Below are 22901 nucleotides of genomic sequence, written 5' to 3'. Positions count from 1 at the left end.
AAGCCTACATGTTTCCTTCAACCTGTCTCGCAACTCAAGAACGTACATGTATATTGTCTTGAGATCTGATGCAATCTCTTTATTAGCCCACAACTCCTTGAGTATTGCAAGTGGACTTCTAACGGTTCTCTCATACAACATCTCAAAGGGCGAGAAACCAAGACTGGTTTGTGGTACGTCGCGGTAAGCGAACAAAAGAGCTGGGAGATATCTATCCCAATCAGTAGGTCTCTACTGGCACATTTTCTTGATCATGTTTTTGAGGGTGCCGTTGAACCGCTCTACAAGCCCATTACACACGGGATGGTAAGGCGTTGTCAGTAGTTGCCTTACTGACAAAAGGCGGTTAACCTCCTTCAATATTTCCTATGTGAAATTCGAGCCCCGGTCACTCAAAACTTCCCTAGGGAACCCATAACGCGAAAACATTTCCACGAGACCCTCCACCTCTTGGATACTGTCAATAATTCTCAGTGGAATAGCGTCAGGATAACGAGTGGCCACGTCAACCAGAGTAAGAACATATCTAATGCCTTTGGCGGATGCTGGAGAGGTTGGCCCCACAATGTCAATCGCCACTCGCTGAAATGGTAGGTCGTTGGCTGGCATCTTGCCCAGAGGTACGGGACCAACTCTTCCCTTCGGAACTATGCGCTGGCACACGTCACATGAGCGATCAAAGCGGTTAACGTCACTCTGAACACCCGGCCGAAAGAAATCCTCGGTGATACTAGACACCGTTTTTTGGACACCCTGGCGTCCGGCCATAATGGCGTCATGTCCTAAGCGTAGCACGGTCTCGCATATCTCTTGGTAACACCAGCTGTTGGACCCGCCTTCCTGAACTAAATATGCATTCCCTGTGCAAAAGACCATTTACCAATTGATATTCGAATGACATTCGACTCTTCTTTCTTTTCACTTTTCACTCTTTCGCCGACTCTTTCGAAGCAGGTCTTCAGACTAGGGTCTTCTTATTGCCTAATTGCAATTTCGCAAGTGTTACGCTCAGGCACATCGTAACAGGAGTAGAGAGCGGACTGTGCGTTGCTCGGGTTTTCGCTTGATCTCTTGTCTCCACTGCCGACGTGAAACTGACTGCACCCGTCTTACCTGTCGCGGGCCTTTCCTCCTTTGGATGTTCTTCAGCGTCGAGCATCCTCCACTCGGGATCGGGGTCTTCGACACTTCTTGCACCCGTAATGTTTCTCATGATGAGATCGTAGATGGGTTGGTCTACGCATTTTGCCACTACCTGCCCAGTATAATATGGCGTGGACACTAGAATCCTGGCTTCAGGAAGGTACCTGTAAGATCCTCGTCCTTCACCAGGCTTCTTCAAACCAAGACTGTGTTGGCTCCGCTGTCTCTAAGCACCAATATAGGACGGTCCCCTATTTGCCCAACCACCACTGGCATTGCTGCTTTCGACTTGGGTGTTCCACTCACTGCCTCATTTTCCACCGGCGTTTGCTCTCTTTCCAGCTGTAGAACATCGGGTGGCGTGAAAAGTTTTGCCCTAGAGTCGACAGCGCATGCAGCTCGGTCCTGCGTTCTGTATCGGCACTCCTCCCGAGTATGACCCCTCCTGTTTAAACCTTGCCCCACAACCTGTGTTTTTGGGCAGCGCTACTAGTTCGACAGTCAGCTGCACGTTGTTCCACCCTGCCGCAGACAAAACATCTTTTTGGGGGCTTAGAAGCACCGCCATATTCTCTTGGATTTCCGCATCTGTCTCTAATGTCTTTTAGGTTTCCTCCTTTGCCTTACTCAAATTTATTAGCCCTTCAGCCTCGAAGAACTGGTCTGCAGTGTCGGCGAACTCTTCCAATGAACACAACTTTCTTTCTTTCAGGAATAGCGCTAGCTTTGAGCTGCAACATGCTAAAAATTGCTCTGTGACCAGCTTGTCACGCACCTCTTCAAACCTCTTTTCTGTGTTTGACATATTAAGCCACCTATCAAAATAGTTGAATAGCCTGCAGGAAAACTGCTTAGCGGTTTCCGAATCCTCAGGTTTCGCGATGCGAATTCTCTCACGAATACCCTCTGCCGTAAGCCTGAATCTTTGGAGGAATGCCTTTTTGACTTTCTCGTAGTCCATGGAATCAGCAGCAGGCATCCTTCTAAACACATTCAGCGCTTCTCCGAAAACACATGCTCAATGCCGTGGCCCCTTCACTGCGCTCCCAGCCTTGCCCCAAAGCTATCTTCTCTAATCGTCGCAGATATGCGTCAAGACCATCTCTTTTGTCATCGCAAGGAGCTATCAGCTTTCTTGGGCAAACTCTGGCCGGTATATGAGATTCTGTACCCGCTAAGGAACGCTGATCATTGTCCGTGATCTCCTCATATCCTCCAACGACATGCGCCTGTTTCCACAAAATAAACTCCTTCTCCCATTCTATCCTTTTCTCCTGTTCTTCTGCCTCCTGAGCTCTTTTCTCTTCTCGCTCTTCCGCCTCGCGAGCTCATCTCTCTGCCTCGCCAGCTCTTTTCTCTTCTCGCTCTTCTGCCTCGCGAGCTCTTTTCGCCTCGCGCTCTTCTGCTTCACGAGCTCTTATTCCTTCTCGCTCTTCTGCCTCGCGCGCGTCTGCGCGTGCTTGCGCCCTTTCCTCTCTCTGTCTCTTTCCCTCCTCCTCATAGAGATACATCGCCTCTTCCTTGCTTAACCCTAGCTTGAGCACCAGTTCTATCTTTCTTGCCAAATCCATCCATTCTGCCGTCAAGAGATCGGAAAGATCCGAGACAAAGCGAAAAGAAAAAAGGAAATGAATCCTGGCACCGGCTCGCCACTTATCTTTGTCACGGATCTCCCCGGAGAACACTCGGGTCGAAAGAATGGACTAGGCGCCAGGTGTACCCACGCAAACGCACATTTATTACACCCGACGTGACACACACACTAGAGCACAAAACTAATAAAACTAACACAAAACACAAATACTATAAATACACACGACCCGGGCACACTGCTACCAGCGTCTACTACTGGCGTTCTACTATTAGGGGCCGGCGTTCGTGATCACGGTTGGTTCGGTGTGGCTGCGGCGTTGTATGGATCCCGTAGGCGGCGTCGAGGTGGCGTTCGGCGTGATTGGGCTGGCATTGCTGGCGGCGTCGCTGGCTGCGTCGTACAAGCTCCCGGTCCAAGCGCCCGTGGAGGTGATGCCGGTGTTGTTGGCGTTGGGGGCACCACTCGGATGTGTGGCAACAGTGCTGGAGACACCCCTGGCCGTAACAGGTGGTAGCGTCCTCCGTTGACTCCCCGGAACGGGCTCAGGCACGGCAGGATATCCACGATGCGATGCCGTAGAATTCGACCTCACCGGAGCTGTAGCCGGCGTCGCTCTCTTCCAGCCAAAGTGACCCTGACCCGCCGGAGCCTCCGCTTCTCTGCGGTTCCCCCCTGTGCCTCGCTCTCACTCGCCCTTTTTATAGCCTCGGGCGTTAGTCCTCGTAAGCCTTGTCGTCGTCTTCTCTTCTCCATTAACCATCTCTCTCCACCTCACCGAATGCTTCTTCTTCCTCTTCTTCATTCTTCGGTTAATCCACTTCGTCTTCTTCACGTATCTTTCCTTTAAAATTTAATTTAGGCTGCTTAATATATGTGATAGTCACTCAGGGGACGAATCGCGAAGTAAGATCGAAAACCTAGACAGGCAGAGCAGAACGGTTGGTCTAAAAATTAGCATGCAGAAAACTATAGTACTGTTCAATAGTTTCGGAAGGAAACAGTACTCTTTGATAGGCGGCTAAACGTTAGAAAAGAGAGGGCAATACGAATATTTAGCGAAGGTAGTGACCGGAGACCGGAACACGAGAGGAAATTAACAAGAATAATAAGATTGGAGTGGAGCGCCTTTGGCAGACGCTCCCAGGTCATGAACGGCAGTTTACTAGTTTCCCTAAAGTGTAGAGGACATAAAAGCTATGCCTTACCGATTCTTACCTTTGGGGCAAAAACTTAAAGCCTAGCGACAAAGTTCAACTTAAATTGAGGACAATGCAGGGAGCTATGGATAGAATATGATAGGTGTAACTTTTGAGAGATAGGAAGAGAGCAGAGTACGACATCCCAAGTGAAGTCAAGAAGAATAAATAGGCTTAGGCAGAGCATATAATGCGAAGGAAGGTTAATCGATGGTCGTCAAGACTAAAATAATGGAGTTCAGGAGAGAAAGCTTGCGGGCTAATTGGTGCTGCAAGCTGTCAACTAGGAAGCGCTAAATAGCGGACGAGGGACAGAGTAAGGGACACAAACAGAGCTCGTGAACCTGTTTTTGTGTCTCATACTCTGTCCCTCGTCCGGTATTTTGCGCTTCATAGTTTAAAATATTGGTTTTCGCAAGGTTGGGAGCGTATCAATGGCAGTTAGAAGGTTAGGTGGGCGAATGAGATTAAGAAATTTGAGGGGATAAGGCAGCCGCAGCTGGCACAGGACCGGGCTAATTAGATATGGGGGAGGCCTTTGTGCTGCAGTGGGTGTGGTCAGGTTGGCGATGGCGAGAGTGACCTGAATAAAATTAGTAAATAATGCTTGTTTAATTGCAAGCTCTGCTCCAGCCACTTATAATATTCTGACGAAGACGACGACGAACTATGCAGTGGGGCGGGCAGGGGCGCTCGCGCAAGGCCAGATGTCATTAAATCACCTCATTGACATCAATCATCGCGTGTCTTTTTTCGGCTAGCCGCCATGTAACATTTGGTGGAGCTTGCGGCCTATCATCGGCATCTTGGTCCTGCAGCTTCGGCGTCCTGCGTCAGCCGTGGTTGGCGGCCGTGAGTTCTTGGCCTGCGTCGCTCGACCGTGCCCCAACCTTTCAGACCCTAACCGACATCGCAATTGTTCCCCCCCCCCCGCCCCGTCCCGCGCGCAGACCACTCAACCCGACGAACTGAACCTCTTCCAAGGGCCTGACATATCGACCCCACCTACCCGAGACGATGCTCACATCTGAAGACACCATTCCCCTGCCCAGGCCGTTCGGCGCGTCCTGGGGCCTCGACCGTCGGGTCCTGGTGACCTGCGGCCCGGAAGCTTCGTGGACCAGGAATAATTCAGCCATCTCATTCATAGTGACAGCCAGAACCTCACCACTTTCTTGTTGCTGCCCCAACATCCTCTTAACCCGGTAAACACTTCGCGCATCTCTTTGTCACCGACCGGGACGGTCGCTCGGTGGCCCCGGGTAGTGTGGCAAAGACGACGACGAATTGTGCATAGTCGTGGGCAGGAGCGCTCGCATTAGGCCAGCGGCCTTTAAATCACCTCATTGCCATCGATCATCTCGTCTGCTTCTTCGGCTGGCCGCCACGTAACAGTATATACATTGAAGTGCTTCTCGACATGTAAGCAGTGCAGGAAAATTTGAAGAGAGGAAGTCTCTTGAATTCCTTCCTGTTTTAATGTTCCTATATTAGAATGTACGATTTGTCTTCCATTGAGCAATTTTGGCCAGATTCGTATTCTTCTCACTACCATTAGCATTGTGTGCATTGAAAAACTCGGAACTATTTTCACCACGCAAGAAACATGGTGCACATGTTATATCTCACACAACAATTTAGGCAAGTACTCAGTCGTGAACGTTTAATAGGAGGGAAATATCCCATATTTGAACATTTGTAGAAAACATGAGCTGTGACAGTAAAAATATAGCAGATGTCTTCGATGCGGACATAAGTAACGGCAGCCGATACTAGCAAAGAACTCTCACAATGTTTGGAATCTAAGACCTTAGATATCGAGCAAGAAGGTAATATTTGGTAAACCTAGTCAGTCAAGAAGGCCATACGTGAGGCCATTAGACCTCGCCGCTCAAATGGAGCATGTCGCGTCGCTGATCCGTTCTTCGATCGGAGTCTGCTCTATTTTTTAAACTGCCCTAAAAATAACTACGACGTGCACAATTTCAACTTCGTGGCAATTATTCTAAAACGGGGGGACAGATTAGTTTCGAATAATTCCGGACACGCACTATTTGATTCCGTTCATTAAATCGAATAGGTGAATATTCCACATCCCTATACTGCTTGCACGTGCCCTGTGTGGACCCAATGAGCCTGTTCATCTGCAAGCTCACGAGTGTCGAACAAGCCCATTTCCATTTAAATCTTGCCCCTTGTCAGGGACTTAAAGGAAGGTTGGTCAGATGATTATGGAAATCTCCCAAGCTGGAGTAGACTCGTAATAATTGGCATCCGCCGAAGCAAAGCCACACGGCTACAAAGGAAAGCTATACAGCTTCCTCAGAAATTTCAATGCTAACGAAAAATTCATCCTGGTCCGGGACTCGAACCCAGGACCACCGCTTAAACGGAGCCGTCACTCTACTGAGACAACGGGACGGCAAGGTTATGGTATCGCGAGAGCGAATTTTTCACTAACTCGAATTGTGAACAGTGTTGGCCAAATGTTTAGCAGAATCCCCCAAGGTGGTCCCGTGTTCGAACCCCGCAACAGGAAACATTTTTCTTTAACTACGAAGTTTATGAGACAGCTGTATAGATTTCCTTTGTAGCCATGTGGCTGCGCTTGGGTGGATGTCAGTGAGCAACTATTCCCTCAATAGAAACCTGCTCCACGTTGGGGGATTCCCCACAGAATCTGATTATCTCTGTTCCCACTTCGAGTTATTGATAAATTTCCTCTTGCCCTATCATAAGCTTTGCCTCCCGGTTAGCCCAATTGGAAGAGCGACAGCTCCAGCGAAGTGGTGGTTCCGTGTTCGAAACCTGGAGAAGTAAAAATTGTGCTTTAACTGCGAAGATTCTGAGAAAGCTGAATAGCTTTCTTTGTAGCCAAGTGGCTGCGCTTAGGTGGATATCAGTGAGTAATTACTCCCTCAATTGAAATCTGCTCCACCTTGGGGATTCCCCTAAGCATCTCATTAACACTGTTCCCACTTCCAGATTTCCATAAATTTCCTCTTGCTCTATCGTAAGCTTACCCTCCCGGTTAGCTCAGGTGGTAGAGCGCCTGCTCCAACGAAGTGGTCGTCCCATGTTCGAACCCTGGAGAAGGACAAATATTGCTTTAACTGTGAAGTTTCAGAGAAAGCTGTATTGCTTTCGTTTGTAGCCATGTGGCTACGCTTGTGTGGATGTCAGGGAGTAATTATTCCCTCAATAGAAATCTGCTCCACGTCGGAGGAGTCCCAAAATCATCTGATTAACACTGTTCCCACTTCCAGTTATTGATAAATTTCGTCTTGCACTACCGTAAGCTTACCCCCCCCCCCTGGTTAGCTCATTTGGTAGAGCGACTGCTCCAATAAAGAGTTGGTCCCGTGTTCGAACCCTGGCGAAGGAAAAATTTTGCTTTAACTGCGAAATTTCAGAGAAAGCTGTATAGCTTTCCTTTGTAGCCAAGTGGCTACGCTTGGGTGGATGTCAGCGAGTAATTATTCCGTCAATAGAAATCTGCTCCACGTTGGGTATTCCCCAAAGCATCTGATTACCACTGTTCCCACTTCGAGGTATTGATAAATTTCCTCTTCCCTTCCGTAAGCTTACCCTCCCGGTTAGCTCCGTTGGTAAAGCGACTGCTCCAACGAAGTGGTGGGTACGTGTTCGAACCCAGGAGGACAAATTTTGCTTTCACTGCGAAGTTTCAGACAAAGCTGTATAGCTTTGTTTTTTGAGCCATGTGGCTACGATTGGGTGGATGGCAGTGAGTAATTATTCCTTCACTAGTAATCTGCTCCACGTTGGGGGATTCCCTAAACCATCTCAATACCACTGTTCCCACTTCGAGTTATTGATAAATTTCCTCTTGCCGTATCGTAAGCTTACCCTCCCAGTAAGCTCCGATGGTAAAGCGACTGCTCCAACGAAGTGGTTGGCACTTGTTCGAACCCGGGAGAAGGACAAATTTTGCTTTCACTGCGATGTTTCAGAGAAAGCGGTATAGCTTTTCTTTGTAGCCAAGTAGATACGCTTGGGTGGATGGCAGTGAGTAATTATTCCCTCAATAGTAATCTGCTCCAAGTTGGGGGATTCCCCAAACCATCTCAATACCACTGTTCCCACTTCGAGTTATTGACAAATTTCCTCTTGCCCTATCGTAAGCTTACCCTCCCGGTTAGCTCCGTTGGTAAAGCGACTGCTCCATCGAAGTGGTGGGCACATGTTCGAACCAGTGAGAAGGACAAATTTTGCTTTCACTGCGAGGTTTCAGAGAAACCTGTATAGCTTTCCCTTGCAGCCAAGTGGCTACACTTGGGCGGATGTCTGTGAGTAATTGTTCCCTGAATAGAAATCTGCTCCACATTGGAGGATTCTCGAAAGCTCCTGATTAACACTGTTCCCACTTCGGGTTATTGATCAATTTCCTCTTGCCCTATCGTAAGCTTTCCCACCGGTTAGCTCAGTTGGTAGAGCGACTGCTCCAACGAAGTGGTGGTCCCGTGTTCAAACCCTGGAGAAGGACAAATTTTGCTTTAACTGCGAAGTTTCAGAGAAAGTCTTATAGCTTTCCTTTGTAGCCATGTGGCTACGATTGGGTGGATGTCAGTGAGTAATTATTTCCTCAATAGAAATCTGATACACGTTGGTGGATTCCCCAAAGCATCTGATTAACACTGTTCCCACTTCGAGTTATTGATAAATTTCCTCTTGCCGTATCGTAAGCTTACCCTCCCAGTAAGCTCCGATGGTAAAGCGACTTCGCCAACGAAGTGGTTGGCACGTGTTCGAACCCTGGAGAAGGACAAATTTTGCTTTCACTGCGAAGTTTCAGAGAAAGCTGTATAGCTTTTCTTTGTAGCCATGTCGCTATGGTTTGGTGGATGTCAGTGAGTAATTATTCCCTCAATAGAAATCTGCTCCACGTTGGGGGATTCCCCAAAGCATCTAATTAACACTGTCCCCACTTCGAGTTATTGATAAATTTCCTCTTGCCCTATCGTAAGCTTACCCCCCGGTTAACTCAGTTGGTAGAGCACCTGCTCCAACGAAGTTGTAGTCCGGTGTTCGAACCCTGGGAAAGGACAAATTTTGCTTTAACTGCAAAGTTTCAGAGAAAGCTGTATAGCTTTCCTTTGCAGCCAAGTGGCTGCGCCTGGGTGGATGCCAGTGAGTAATTACTCCCTCAATAGAAATCTGCACCACCTTGGGGGATTCCCTTAAGTATCTCATTAACACTGTTCCCACTTCAAGTTATTGATAAATTTGCTTTGCACTATCGTAAGCTTACCCTCCCGGTTAGCTCGGTTGGTACAGTGACTGCTGCAACGAAGTGTTGGTCCCCTGTTCGAACCCTGGAAAAGGACAAATTTTCCTTCAACTGCGAAGTTTCAGAGAAAGCTGTATACCTTTCCTTTGTTGCCTTGTGGCTACGATTGGGTGGATGTCAGTGAGTAATTATTCCCTCAATAGAAATCTGCTCCACGTTGGAGAATTCCCGAAAGCATCTGATTAACACTGTTCCCACTTCTAGTTATTGATAAATTTCCTCTTGCCTTATCGTAAGCTAACCGTCCCGGTTAGCTAAGTTGCTGGAGCGACTGCTCCAACGAAGTGGCGATGCCGTGTTTGAACCCTAAAGAAGGACAAATTTTGATTTAACTGCGAAGTTTCATAGAAAGTTGTATAGCCTTTCCTTTATAGAAATGTGGCTATGCTTGGTTGGATGTCAGTGAGTAATAATTCCCTCAATACAAATCTGCTTCCCGTTGGGGGATTCCTAAAAGCATCTGATTAACACTGTTCCCACTTCAAGTTATTGATAAATTTCCTCTTGCCCTATTGTAACCTTACCCTCCCGTTTAGCTCAGTTGGTAGAGCGACTGCTCCAACGAAGTGTTGGTCCCGTGTTCGAACCCTTTAGAACGACAAATCTTGCTTTCACTGCAAAGTCCCAGACAAAGCTGTATAGCTTTCCTTTGTATCCATGTGGCTACGCTTGGGTGGATGTCAGTGAGTAATTATTCCCTCAAAATAAATCTGCTCCACGTTTAGGGATTTTCCAATGCCTCCTATTAACACTGTTCCCAATTCCAGTTATCGATAAATTTCCTCTTGCCCTATCGTAAGCTCACCCTCCCGGTTAGCTCAGTTGGTAGAGCGACTGCTCCAACCAAGTGGCGGTGCCGTGTTTGAACCCTGGAGAAAGACAAATTTTGCTTTAACTGCGAAGTTCCATAGAAAGCAGCATAGCTTTCCTTTGAAGCCTTGTGGCTATACTTGGGTGGATGTCAGTGAGTAATTATTCCTTCAAAAGAAATCTTCTCCGCGTTGGAGGATTCCTCAAAGCATCTGATTAAGACTGTTCGCTCTTTCAGTTATTGATAAATTTCCTCTTGCCCTATCGTACGCTTACCCTCCCGGTTTGCTCAGTTGGTAGAGGGACTGCTCCAACGAAGTGTTTGTCCCGTGTCCGAACCCTGCAGAAGGATAAATCTTGCTTTCACTGCGAAGTTTCAGAGAAAGCTGTATGACTTTAATTTGTAGCCATGTGGCTACGCTTGGGTGGATGTCAGTGAGTAATTATTTCCTCAATAGAAATCTTCTCCACTTTGGGGGATTCCCCAAAGCATCTGGTTAACAATGTTCGCTCTTCCTGTTATTGATAAATTTCCTCTTGCCGTATCGAAAGCTCACCCTACCGGTTAGCTCAGTTCGTAGAGCGACTGCTCCAACAAAGTGTGTGTCCCGTGTTCGAACCCTTGAGAAGGACAAAATTTGCTTTAACTGCGAATTTTCAGAGAAACCTGTATAGCTTCCCTTTGCAGCCAAGCGGCTGCACTTGGGCGGATATTAGTGAGTAATTACTCCCTCAATATAAATATGCTCCATGATGGGGGATTCTCCTAAGCATCTTATTAACACTGTTCCCACTTCCAGTTATTGATAAATTTCCTCTTGCCCTATCGTAAGCTTACCCTCCCGGTTAGCTCAGATGGTAGAGCGACTGCTTCAACGAAGTGGTGGTCCCGTGTTCAAGCCCTGGAGAACGACAAATTTTGCTTTAACTGCGAACCTTCAGAGAAAGCTGTATAGCTTTCCTTTGTAGCCAAGTGGCTGCGCTTGGGTGGATGCCAGTGAGTAATTACTCCCTCAATAGAAATCTGCACCACCTTGGGGGATTCCCCTAAGACTCTCATTAACACTGTTCCCACTTCGAGTTATTCATAAATTTCCTCTTGCCCTATCGTAAGCTTATCCCCCTCCGCCGGTTAGCTCAGTTGGTAGAACGACAGCTCCAACGAAGTGTTGGTCCCGTGTTCAAACCTGGAGAAGGGCAAATTTTGATTTAACTGCGAAGTTTCAGAGAAAGCGGTATAGCTTTTCTTTGTAGCCAAGTGGCTACGCTTGGGTGGATGTCAGTGAGTAATTATTCCCTCAACACAAATCTGATCCACGTTGGGGATTCCCCAAAGCATCTGATTACCACTGTCTCCACTTCGAGTTATTGATAAATTTCCTCTTGCCCTATCGTAAGCTTACCCTCCCGGTTAGCTCAGTTGGTAAAACGACTGCTCCAACGAAGTGGTGGGCCCGTGTTCGAACCCGGGAGAAGGACAAAATTTGCTTTAACTGGGAATTTTCAGAGAAACCTGTATAGCTTTCCTTTGCAGCCGAGTGCCTGAACTTGGGCGGATGTCTGTGAGTAATTATTCCCTGAATAGAAATCTGCTCCACATTACAGGATTCCCGAAAGCATATGATTACTACTGTTCCCACTTCGAGTTATTGATCAATTTCCTCTTGCCCTATCGTAAGCTTACCCACCGGTTAGCTCAGTTGGTAGAGCGACTGCTTCAACGAAGTGGTGGTCCCATGCTCAAACCCTGGAGAAGGACAAATTTTGCTTTAACTGCGCACTTTAAGAGAAAGCTGTATCGCTTTCCTTTGTAGCCAAGTGGCTGCGCTTGGGTGGATGCCAGTGAGTATTTACTACCTCAATAGAAATCTGCACCATCTTGGGGGATTCCCCTAAGACTCTCATTAACACTGTTCCCACTTCTAGTTATTTATAAATTTCCTCTTGCCCTATCGTAAGCTAACCCTCCCGGTTAGCTCAGTTGGTAGAGCGACTTCTCCAACGAAGTGTTGGTCTCGTGTTCGAACCCTGGAGAACGACAAATCTTGCTTTAACTGCGAAGTTTCAGAGAAAGCTGCATAGCCTTTCCTTTGTAGCCGTGTGGCTATACTTGGGTGGATGTCAGTGAGTAATTATTCCCTCAAAAGAAATCTGCTCCACGTTGGGGGATTCCTCAAAGCATCTGATTAAGACTGTTCGCTCTTCCAGGTATTGATAAATTTCCTCTTGCCCTATCGAAAGCTTACCCTCCTGGTTAGCTGAGTTGGTAGAGCGACTGCTCCAACGAAGTGGTGGCCCCGTGATGGAACCCTGGAGAAGGACAGATTTTGCTTTAACTGCGAAGTTTCATAGAAAGCTCTATAGCTTTCCTTTGTAGCCATGTGGCTATACTTCGGTGGATGTCAGTGAGTAATTATTCCCTCAAAAGAAATCTGCTCCACGTTGGGGGATTCCTCAAAGCATCTGATTAAGACTGTTCGCTCTTCCAGGTATTGATAAATTTCCTCTTGCCGTATCGAAAGCTCACCCTCCCGGTTAGCTCAGTTGGTAGAGCGACTGCTCCAACAAAGTGTGTGTCCCGTGTTCGAACCCTTGAGAAGGACAAAATGTGCTTTAACTGCGAAGTTTCAGAGAAAGCGGTATAGCTTTCCTTTGCAGCCAAGTGGCTGCACTTGGGCGGATATCAGTGAGTAATTACTCCCTGAATAGAAATCTGCACCACCTTGAGGGATTCCCCTAAGACACTCATTAACATTGTTCCCACTTCGAGTTATTCATAAATTTCCTCTTGCCATATCGTAAGCTTATCCCCCCCCCGGTTAGCTCAGTTGGTAGAGCGACTGCTCCACCGAAGTGTGGGTCCCGTGTTCAAACCTGGAGAAGGCCAAATTTCGCTTTAACTGCGCAGTTTCAGAGAAAGCGGTATAGCTTTTCTTTATAGCCAGGTGGCTACGCTTGGGTGGATGTCAGTGAGTAATGTTTTTCTCAATAGAACTCTGCTCCACGTTGGGGATTCCCCAAAGCATCTGATTACCACTGTTCCCACTTCGAGTTATTGATAAATTTCCTCTTGCCGTATCGTAAGCTTACCCTCCCAGTAAGCTCCGATGGTAAAGCGACTGCTCCAACGAAGTGGTTGGCACTTGTTCTAACCCGGGAGGACAAATTTTGCTTTCACTGCGAAGTTTCAGAGAAAGCTGTATAGCTTTTCTTTGTAGCCAAGTGGCTGCACTTGCGCGGATGTCAGTGAGTAATTACTCCCTTAATAGAAATCGGCTCCATGTTGGGGGATTCCCCTAAGCATCTCATTAACACTGTTCCCACTTCCAGTTATTGATAAATTTCCTCTTGCCCTATCGTAAGCTTACATCCCGGTTAGCTGAGATGGTAGAGCGACTGCTTCAACGAAGTGGTGGTCCCGTGCTCAAACACTGGAGAAGGACAAATTTTGCTTTAACTGCGCACTTTAAGAGAAAGCTGTATCGCTTTCCTTTGTAGCCAAGTGGCTGCGCTTGGTAGGATGCCAGTGAGTATTTACTACCTCAATAGAAATCTGCACCACCTTGGGGGATTCTCCTAAGGCTCTCATTAACACTGTTCCCACTTCAAGTTATTGTTAAATTTGCTTTGCACTATCGTAAGCTTACCCTCGCCGTTAGCTCGGTTGGTACAGCGACTGCTGCAACGATGTGTTAGTCCCGTGTTGGAACCCTGGATAAGGACAAATTTTGCTTCATCTGCGAAGTTTCAGAGAAAGCTGTATACCTTTCCTTTGTAGCCATGTGGCTACGATTGGGTGGATGACAAAGAGTAATTATTCCCACAATAGAAATCTGCTCCACGTTGAGGGATTCCCCAAATCATCTGATTAACACTGTTCCCACTTCTAGTTATTGATAAATTTCGTCTTGCCCTATCGTAAGCTTACCCTCCCGGTTAGCTCAGTTGGTAGAGCGACTGCTTAAACCAAGTGGCGGTGCCGTGTTTGAACCCTGGAGAAGGACAAATGTTGCTTTAACTGCGAAGTTTCAGAGAAAGCTGTACAGCTTTCCTTTGTAGCCATGTAGCTATACTTGGCCAGATGTCAGTGAGTAATTATTCCCTCAAAAGAAATCTGCTCCACGTTGGGGGATTCCTCAAAGCATCTGATTAAGACTGTTCGCTCTTAAAGTTAATGATAAATTTCCTCTTGCCGTATCGTACGCTTACCCTCCCGGTTAGCTCAGCTTGTAGAGCGACTGCTCCAACGAAGTGTTGGTCCCGTGTCCGAACCCTGGAGAAGGACAAATGTTGCTTTAACTGCGAAGATTTAGAGAAAGTTGTATAGCCTTTCCTTTGTAGAAATGTGGCTACGCTTGGGTAGATGTCAGTGAGCAATTATTCCCTCAATAGAAATCTGCTCCACGTTTAGGGATTCCCCAATGCCTCAGATTAACACTGTACCCGAATCCAGTTATCGATATATTTCCTCTTGCCCTATCGTAAGCTTACCCTCCCGGTTAGCTCAGTTGGTAGAGCGACTGCTCCAACCAAGTGGCGGTGCCGTGTTTGAACCCTAAAGAAGGACAAATGTTGATTTAACTGCGAAGTTTCATAGAAAGCTGTATAGCCTTTCCTTTGTAGAATGGTGGCTATGCTTGGGTGGATGTCAGTGAGTAATTATTCCCTCAATAGAAATCTCCTCCACGTATAGGGATTCCCCAATGCCTCTGATTAACACTGTTCCCATTTCCAGTTATCGATACATTTCCTCTTGCCCTATCGTAAGCTTACATCCCGGTTAGCTGAAATGGTAGAGCGACTGCTTCAACGAAGTGGTGGTCCCGTGCTCAAACCCTGGAGAAGGACAAATTTTGCTTTAACTGCGCACTTTAAGAGAAAGCTGTATCGCTTTCCTTTGTAGCCAAGTGGCTGCGCTTGGGTGGATGCCACTGAGTATTTACTACCTCAATAGAAATCTGCACCACCTTGGGGGATTCCCCTAAGACTCTCATTAACACTGTTCCCATTTCAAGTTATTGATAAATTTGCTTTGGACTATCGTAAGCTTACCCTCCCGGTTAGCTCGCTTGGTACAGCGACTGCTGCAACGAAGTGTTGGTCTCGTGTTCGAACCCTGGATAAGGACAAAATTTGCTTCAACTGCGAGGTTTCAGAGAAAGCTTTATACCTTTCCTTTGTAGCCTTGTGGCTACGATTCGGTGGATGTCAGTGTGCAATTATTCTCTCAATAGAAATCTGCTTCACGTTGGGGGATTCCCCAAAGCATCTGATTAACACCGTTCCCACTTCTAGTTATTTATAAATTTCCTCTTGCCCTATCGTAAGCTAACCCTCCCGGTTAGCTCAGTTGGTAGAGCGACTGCTCCAACGAAGTGGCGGTGCCGTGTTTGAACCCTAAAGAAGGACAAATTTTGAATTAACTGCGAAGTTGCATAGAAAGCTGTATAGCCTTTCCTTTGTAGAAATGTGGCTACGCTTGGGTGGATGTCAGAGAGTAATTATTCCCTGAATAGAAATATGCTCCACGTTGGGGATTCCCCAAAGCATCTGATTACCACTGTTCCCACTTCGAGTTATTGATAAATTTCCTCTTGCCCTATCGTAAGCTTACCCCCCGGTTAGCTCAGTTGGTAGAGCGCCTGCTCCAACGAAGTGGTGGTCTGGTGTTCGAACCCTGGAGAAGGAAAAATTTTGCTTTAACTGCGAAGTTTCAGAGAAATCTGTATAGCTTTTTTTGTAGCCATGTGGCTACGATTGGGTGGATGTCAGTGAGTAATTATTCCCTCAATAGAAATCTGCTCCACGTTGGTGGATTCCCCAATGCATCTGATTAACACTGTTCCCAATTCCAGTTGTCCATAAATTTCCTCTTGCCCTATCGTAAGCTAACCCTCCCCACCGGTTAGCTCAGTTGGTAGAGCGACTGCTCCAATGAAGTGGTGGTCCGGTGTTCGAACCCTGGAGGAGAATTTTTGATTTAATTGCGAAGTTTCAGAGAAAGCTGTATAGCGTTCATTTGTAGCCATCTGGCTACGCCTGGGTGGATGTCAGTGAGTAATTATTCCCTCAATAGAAATCTGCTCCCCGTTGGGGGATTCCTCAAAGCATCTGATTAACACTCTTCCAACTTCGAGTTATTGATAAATTTCCTCTTGTCCTATCGTAAGCTTACCCTCCCGGTTAGCTCAGTTGGTACAGCGACTGCTTAAACCAAGTGGCGGTGCCGTGTCTGAACGCTGGAGGAGGACAAATGTTGCTTTAACTGCGAAGTTTCAGAGAAAGCTGTATAGCTTTCCTTTGTAGCAATGTGGCTATACTTGGTTTGGATGTCAGTGAGTAATTATTCCCTCAAAAGAAATCTGCTCCACGTTGGGGGATTCCTCAAAGCATCTAATTAGGCTGTTCGCTCTTCCAGTTATTGATAAATTTCCTCTTGCCCTATCGTACGCTTACCCTCCCGGTTAGCTCAGTTGGTAGAGCGACTGCTCCAACGAAGTGTTGGTCCCATGTTCGAAACCTGGAGAAGGACAAACTTTGCTTTAACTGCGAAGTTTCAGAGAAAGCTGTATAGCTTTCCTTTGTAGCCAAGTGGATACGCTCTTGTGGATATCAGTGAGTAATTATTCCCTCAATAGAAATCTGCTCCATGTTGCGGATTCCCCAAAGCATCTGATTACCTCTGTTCCCACTTCGAGTTAGTGATAAATTTCCTCTTGCCCTATTGTAGGCTTACCCTTCCGGAAAGCTCAGTTGGTATACCGACTGCTCCAGTGAAGTGGTGGGCCCGTGTTCGAACCCGGGAGAAGGACAAATTTTGCTTTCACTGCGAAGTTTCAGAGAAAGCTGTATAGCTTTCCTTAGTAGCCATGTCGCTACGATTGGGTGGATGTCAGTGAGTAATTATTCCCTCAATAGAAATCTGCTCCACGTTGGGGGATTCCCCAAGGCAACTGATTAACACTGTTCCCACTTCGAGTTATTGATAAATTTCGTCTTGCCCTATCGTAAGCTTACCTTCCTGTTAGCTCAGTTGGTAGAGCGACTGCTCCAACGAAGTGGTGGTACCGTGTTCGAACCCTGGAGGAGGACAACTTTTCCTTTAACTGCAAAGTTTCAGAGAAAGCTGTATAGATTTCCTTAGTAGCCGTGTCGCTACGCTTAGGTGGATCTCAGTGAGTAATTATTCCATCAATAGCAATCTTCTCCACGTTGGGGCATTCCCCAAAGCACCTCACTAAAACTGTTCCCGCTTCCAGTTGTGATAAATTTCCTCTTGCTCTATCGTAAGCTTACCCTCCCGTTTAGCTCAGATGGTAGAGCGACTGCTATAACGAAGTGGTGGCCCCGTGATCGAACCCTGGAGAAGGACAAATTTTCCTTTAACTGCGAAGTTTCATAGAAAGCTGTATACCTTTCCTTTGTAGCCATGTGGCTATACTTGGGTGGATATCAGTGAGTATTTATTCCCTCAAAAGCAATCTGCTCCACGTTGGGGGATTCCCCTAAGCATCTTATTAACACGATTCCCACTTCTATTTATTGATAAATTTCCTCTTGCCCTATCGTAAGCTTATCCCCCAGGTTACCTCAGTTGGTAGAGCGACTGCTTTAACGAAGTGTTGGTCCCGTGTTCGAAACCTGGAGAAGGACATACTTTGCTTTAACTGCGAAGTTTCAGAGAAAGCTGTACAGCTTTGCTTTGTAGCCAAGTGGCTACGCTTGGGTGGATGTCAGTGAGTAATTATTCCCTCAATAGAAATCTGCTCCACGTTGCGGATTCCCCAAAGCATCTGATTACCACTGTTCCCACTTCCAGTTATTGATAAATTTCCTCTTGCCCTATCGTAAGCTTACCCTCCCGGTTTGCTCAGTTGGTAGTGCGACTGCTCCAACGAAGCGGTGGTCCCGTGTTAGAACCATGGAGAAGGAAAAATTTTGCTTTAACTGCGAAGTTTCAGAGAAAGCTGCATAGCTTCATTGTAGCCATGTGGCTACGCCTAGGTGGATTTCAGTGAGTTGTTATTCTCTCTATAAAAATCTGCTCCACGTTGCAGGATTCCCCAAAGCATCTTAATAACACTGTTCCTTATTCCAGTTAATGATAAATTTCCTCTTGCCCTATCGTAAGCTTACCCTCCCGGTTAGCTCAGTTTTTAGAGCGACTGCTTCAGCGAAATTTTCGTCCCGTGAACGAACCCTGGAGAAGGACAAATTTTGCTATAACTGCGCAGTTTCAGAGAAAGCTGTATAGCTTTCCTTAGTAGCCATGTCGCTACGATTGGGTGGATGTCAGTGAGTAATTATTCCCTCAATAGAAATCTGCTCCACGTTGGGGGATTCCCCAAGGCATCTGATTAACACTGTTCCCACTTCGAGTTATTGATAAATTTCCTCTTGCCCTATCGTAAGCTTACCTTCCGGTTAGCTCAGTTGGTAGAGCGACTGCTCCAACGAAGTGGTGGTCCCGTGTTCGAACCCTGGAGGAGGACAACTTTTCCTTTAACTGCGAAGTTTCAGAGAAAGCTGTATAGCTTTCCTTTGTAGCCAAGTAGCTACGCTTGGGTGGATGTCAGTGAGTAATTATTCCCTCAATAGAAATCTGCTCCACGTTGGGGGATTCCCCAAAGCATCTAATTAACACTGTCCCCACTTCGAGTTATTGATAAATTTCCTCTTGCCCTATCGTAAGCTTACCCCCCGGTTAACTCAGTTGGTAGAGCGCCTGCTCCAACGAAGTTGTAGTCCGGTGTTCGAACCCTGGGAAAGGACAAATTTTGCTTTAACTGCAAAGTTTCAGAGAAAGCTGTATAGCTTTCCTTTGCAGCCAAGTGGCTGCGCCTGGGTGGATGCCAGTGAGTAATTACTCCCTCAATAGAAATCTGCACCACCTTGGGGGATTCCCTTAAGTATCTCATTAACACTGTTCCCACTTCAAGTTATTGATAAATTTGCTTTGCACTATCGTAAGCTTACCCTCCCGGTTAGCTCGGTTGGTACAGTGACTGCTGCAACGAAGTGTTGGTCCCCTGTTCGAACCCTGGAAAAGGACAAATTTTCCTTCAACTGCGAAGTTTCAGAGAAAGCTGTATACCTTTCCTTTGTTGCCTTGTGGCTACGATTGGGTGGATGTCAGTGAGTAATTATTCCCTCAATAGAAATCTGCTCCACGTTGGAGAATTCCCGAAAGCATCTGATTAACACTGTTCCCACTTCTAGTTATTGATAAATTTCCTCTTGCCTTATCGTAAGCTAACCGTCCCGGTTAGCTAAGTTGCTGGAGCGACTGCTCCAACGAAGTGGCGATGCCGTGTTTGAACCCTAAAGAAGGACAAATTTTGATTTAACTGCGAAGTTTCATAGAAAGTTGTATAGCCTTTCCTTTATAGAAATGTGGCTATGCTTGGTTGGATGTCAGTGAGTAATAATTCCCTCAATACAAATCTGCTTCCCGTTGGGGGATTCCTAAAAGCATCTGATTAACACTGTTCCCACTTCAAGTTATTGATAAATTTCCTCTTGCCCTATTGTAACCTTACCCTCCCGTTTAGCTCAGTTGGTAGAGCGACTGCTCCAACGAAGTGTTGGTCCCGTGTTCGAACCCTTTAGAACGACAAATCTTGCTTTCACTGCAAAGTCCCAGACAAAGCTGTATAGCTTTCCTTTGTATCCATGTGGCTACGCTTGGGTGGATGTCAGTGAGTAATTATTCCCTCAAAATAAATCTGCTCCACGTTTAGGGATTTTCCAATGCCTCCTATTAACACTGTTCCCAATTCCAGTTATCGATAAATTTCCTCTTGCCCTATCGTAAGCTCACCCTCCCGGTTAGCTCAGTTGGTAGAGCGACTGCTCCAACCAAGTGGCGGTGCCGTGTTTGAACCCTGGAGAAAGACAAATTTTGCTTTAACTGCGAAGTTCCATAGAAAGCAGCATAGCTTTCCTTTGAAGCCTTGTGGCTATACTTGGGTGGATGTCAGTGAGTAATTATTCCTTCAAAAGAAATCTTCTCCGCGTTGGAGGATTCCTCAAAGCATCTGATTAAGACTGTTCGCTCTTTCAGTTATTGATAAATTTCCTCTTGCCCTATCGTACGCTTACCCTCCCGGTTTGCTCAGTTGGTAGAGGGACTGCTCCAACGAAGTGTTTGTCCCGTGTCCGAACCCTGCAGAAGGATAAATCTTGCTTTCACTGCGAAGTTTCAGAGAAAGCTGTATGACTTTAATTTGTAGCCATGTGGCTACGCTTGGGTGGATGTCAGTGAGTAATTATTTCCTCAATAGAAATCTTCTCCACTTTGGGGGATTCCCCAAAGCATCTGGTTAACAATGTTCGCTCTTCCTGTTATTGATAAATTTCCTCTTGCCGTATCGAAAGCTCACCCTACCGGTTAGCTCAGTTCGTAGAGCGACTGCTCCAACGAAGTGGTGGTCCCGTGCTCAAACACTGGAGAAGGACAAATTTTGCTTTAACTGCGCACTTTAAGAGAAAGCTGTATCGCTTACCTTTGTAGCCAAGTGGCTGCGCTTGGTAGGATGCCAGTGAGTATTTACTACCTCAATAGAAATCTGCACCACCTTGGGGGATTCTCCTAAGGCTCTCATTAACACTGTTCCCACTTCAAGTTATTGTTAAATTTGCTTTGCACTATCGTAAGCTTACCCTCGCCGTTAGCTCGGTTGGTACAGCGACTGCTGCAACGATGTGTTAGTCCCGTGTTGGAACCCTGGATAAGGACAAATTTTGCTTCATCTGCGAAGTTTCAGAGAAAGCTGTATACCTTTCCTTTGTAGCCATGTGGCTACGATTGGGTGGATGACAAAGAGTAATTATTCCCACAATAGAAATCTGCTCCACGTTGAGGGATTCCCCAAATCATCTGATTAACACTGTTCCCACTTCTAGTTATTGATAAATTTCGTCTTGCCCTATCGTAAGCTTACCCTCCCGGTTAGCTCAGTTGGTAGAGCGACTGCTTAAACCAAGTGGCGGTGCCGTGTTTGAACCCTGGAGAAGGACAAATGTTGCTTTAACTGCGAAGTTTCAGAGAAAGCTGTACAGCTTTCCTTTGTAGCCATGTAGCTATACTTGGCCAGATGTCAGTGAGTAATTATTCCCTCAAAAGAAATCTGCTCCACGTTGGGGGATTCCTCAAAGCATCTGATTAAGACTGTTCGCTCTTAAAGTTAATGATAAATTTCCTCTTGCCGTATCGTACGCTTACCCTCCCGGTTAGCTCAGCTTGTAGAGCGACTGCTCCAACGAAGTGTTGGTCCCGTGTCCGAACCCTGGAGAAGGACAAATGTTGCTTTAACTGCGAAGATTTAGAGAAAGTTGTATAGCCTTTCCTTTGTAGAAATGTGGCTACGCTTGGGTAGATGTCAGTGAGCAATTATTCCCTCAATAGAAATCTGCTCCACGTTTAGGGATTCCCCAATGCCTCAGATTAACACTGTACCCGAATCCAGTTATCGATATATTTCCTCTTGCCCTATCGTAAGCTTACCCTCCCGGTTAGCTCAGTTGGTAGAGCGACTGCTCCAACCAAGTGGCGGTGCCGTGTTTGAACCCTAAAGAAGGACAAATGTTGATTTAACTGCGAAGTTTCATAGAAAGCTGTATAGCCTTTCCTTTGTAGAATGGTGGCTATGCTTGGGTGGATGTCAGTGAGTAATTATTCCCTCAATAGAAATCTCCTCCACGTATAGGGATTCCCCAATGCCTCTGATTAACACTGTTCCCATTTCCAGTTATCGATACATTTCCTCTTGCCCTATCGTAAGCTTACATCCCGGTTAGCTGAAATGGTAGAGCGACTGCTTCAACGAAGTGGTGGTCCCGTGCTCAAACCCTGGAGAAGGACAAATTTTGCTTTAACTGCGCACTTTAAGAGAAAGCTGTATCGCTTTCCTTTGTAGCCAAGTGGCTGCGCTTGGGTGGATGCCACTGAGTATTTACTACCTCAATAGAAATCTGCACCACCTTGGGGGATTCCCCTAAGACTCTCATTAACACTGTTCCCATTTCAAGTTATTGATAAATTTGCTTTGGACTATCGTAAGCTTACCCTCCCGGTTAGCTCGCTTGGTACAGCGACTGCTGCAACGAAGTGTTGGTCTCGTGTTCGAACCCTGGATAAGGACAAAATTTGCTTCAACTGCGAGGTTTCAGAGAAAGCTTTATACCTTTCCTTTGTAGCCTTGTGGCTACGATTCGGTGGATGTCAGTGTGCAATTATTCTCTCAATAGAAATCTGCTTCACGTTGGGGGATTCCCCAAAGCATCTGATTAACACCGTTCCCACTTCTAGTTATTTATAAATTTCCTCTTGCCCTATCGTAAGCTAACCCTCCCGGTTAGCTCAGTTGGTAGAGCGACTGCTCCAACGAAGTGGCGGTGCCGTGTTTGAACCCTAAAGAAGGACAAATTTTGAATTAACTGCGAAGTTGCATAGAAAGCTGTATAGCCTTTCCTTTGTAGAAATGTGGCTACGCTTGGGTGGATGTCAGAGAGTAATTATTCCCTGAATAGAAATATGCTCCACGTTGGGGATTCCCCAAAGCATCTGATTACCACTGTTCCCACTTCGAGTTATTGATAAATTTCCTCTTGCCCTATCGTAAGCTTACCCCCCGGTTAGCTCAGTTGGTAGAGCGCCTGCTCCAACGAAGTGGTGGTCTGGTGTTCGAACCCTGGAGAAGGAAAAATTTTGCTTTAACTGCGAAGTTTCAGAGAAATCTGTATAGCTTTTTTTGTAGCCATGTGGCTACGATTGGGTGGATGTCAGTGAGTAATTATTCCCTCAATAGAAATCTGCTCCACGTTGGTGGATTCCCCAATGCATCTGATT

This window comes from Amblyomma americanum, chromosome 2, assembly GCF_052857255.1.
Source record: "Amblyomma americanum isolate KBUSLIRL-KWMA chromosome 2, ASM5285725v1, whole genome shotgun sequence".
NCBI classification, from domain to species: domain Eukaryota; kingdom Metazoa; phylum Arthropoda; class Arachnida; order Ixodida; family Ixodidae; genus Amblyomma; species Amblyomma americanum.
This window is presented reverse-complemented; position numbering follows the sequence as displayed.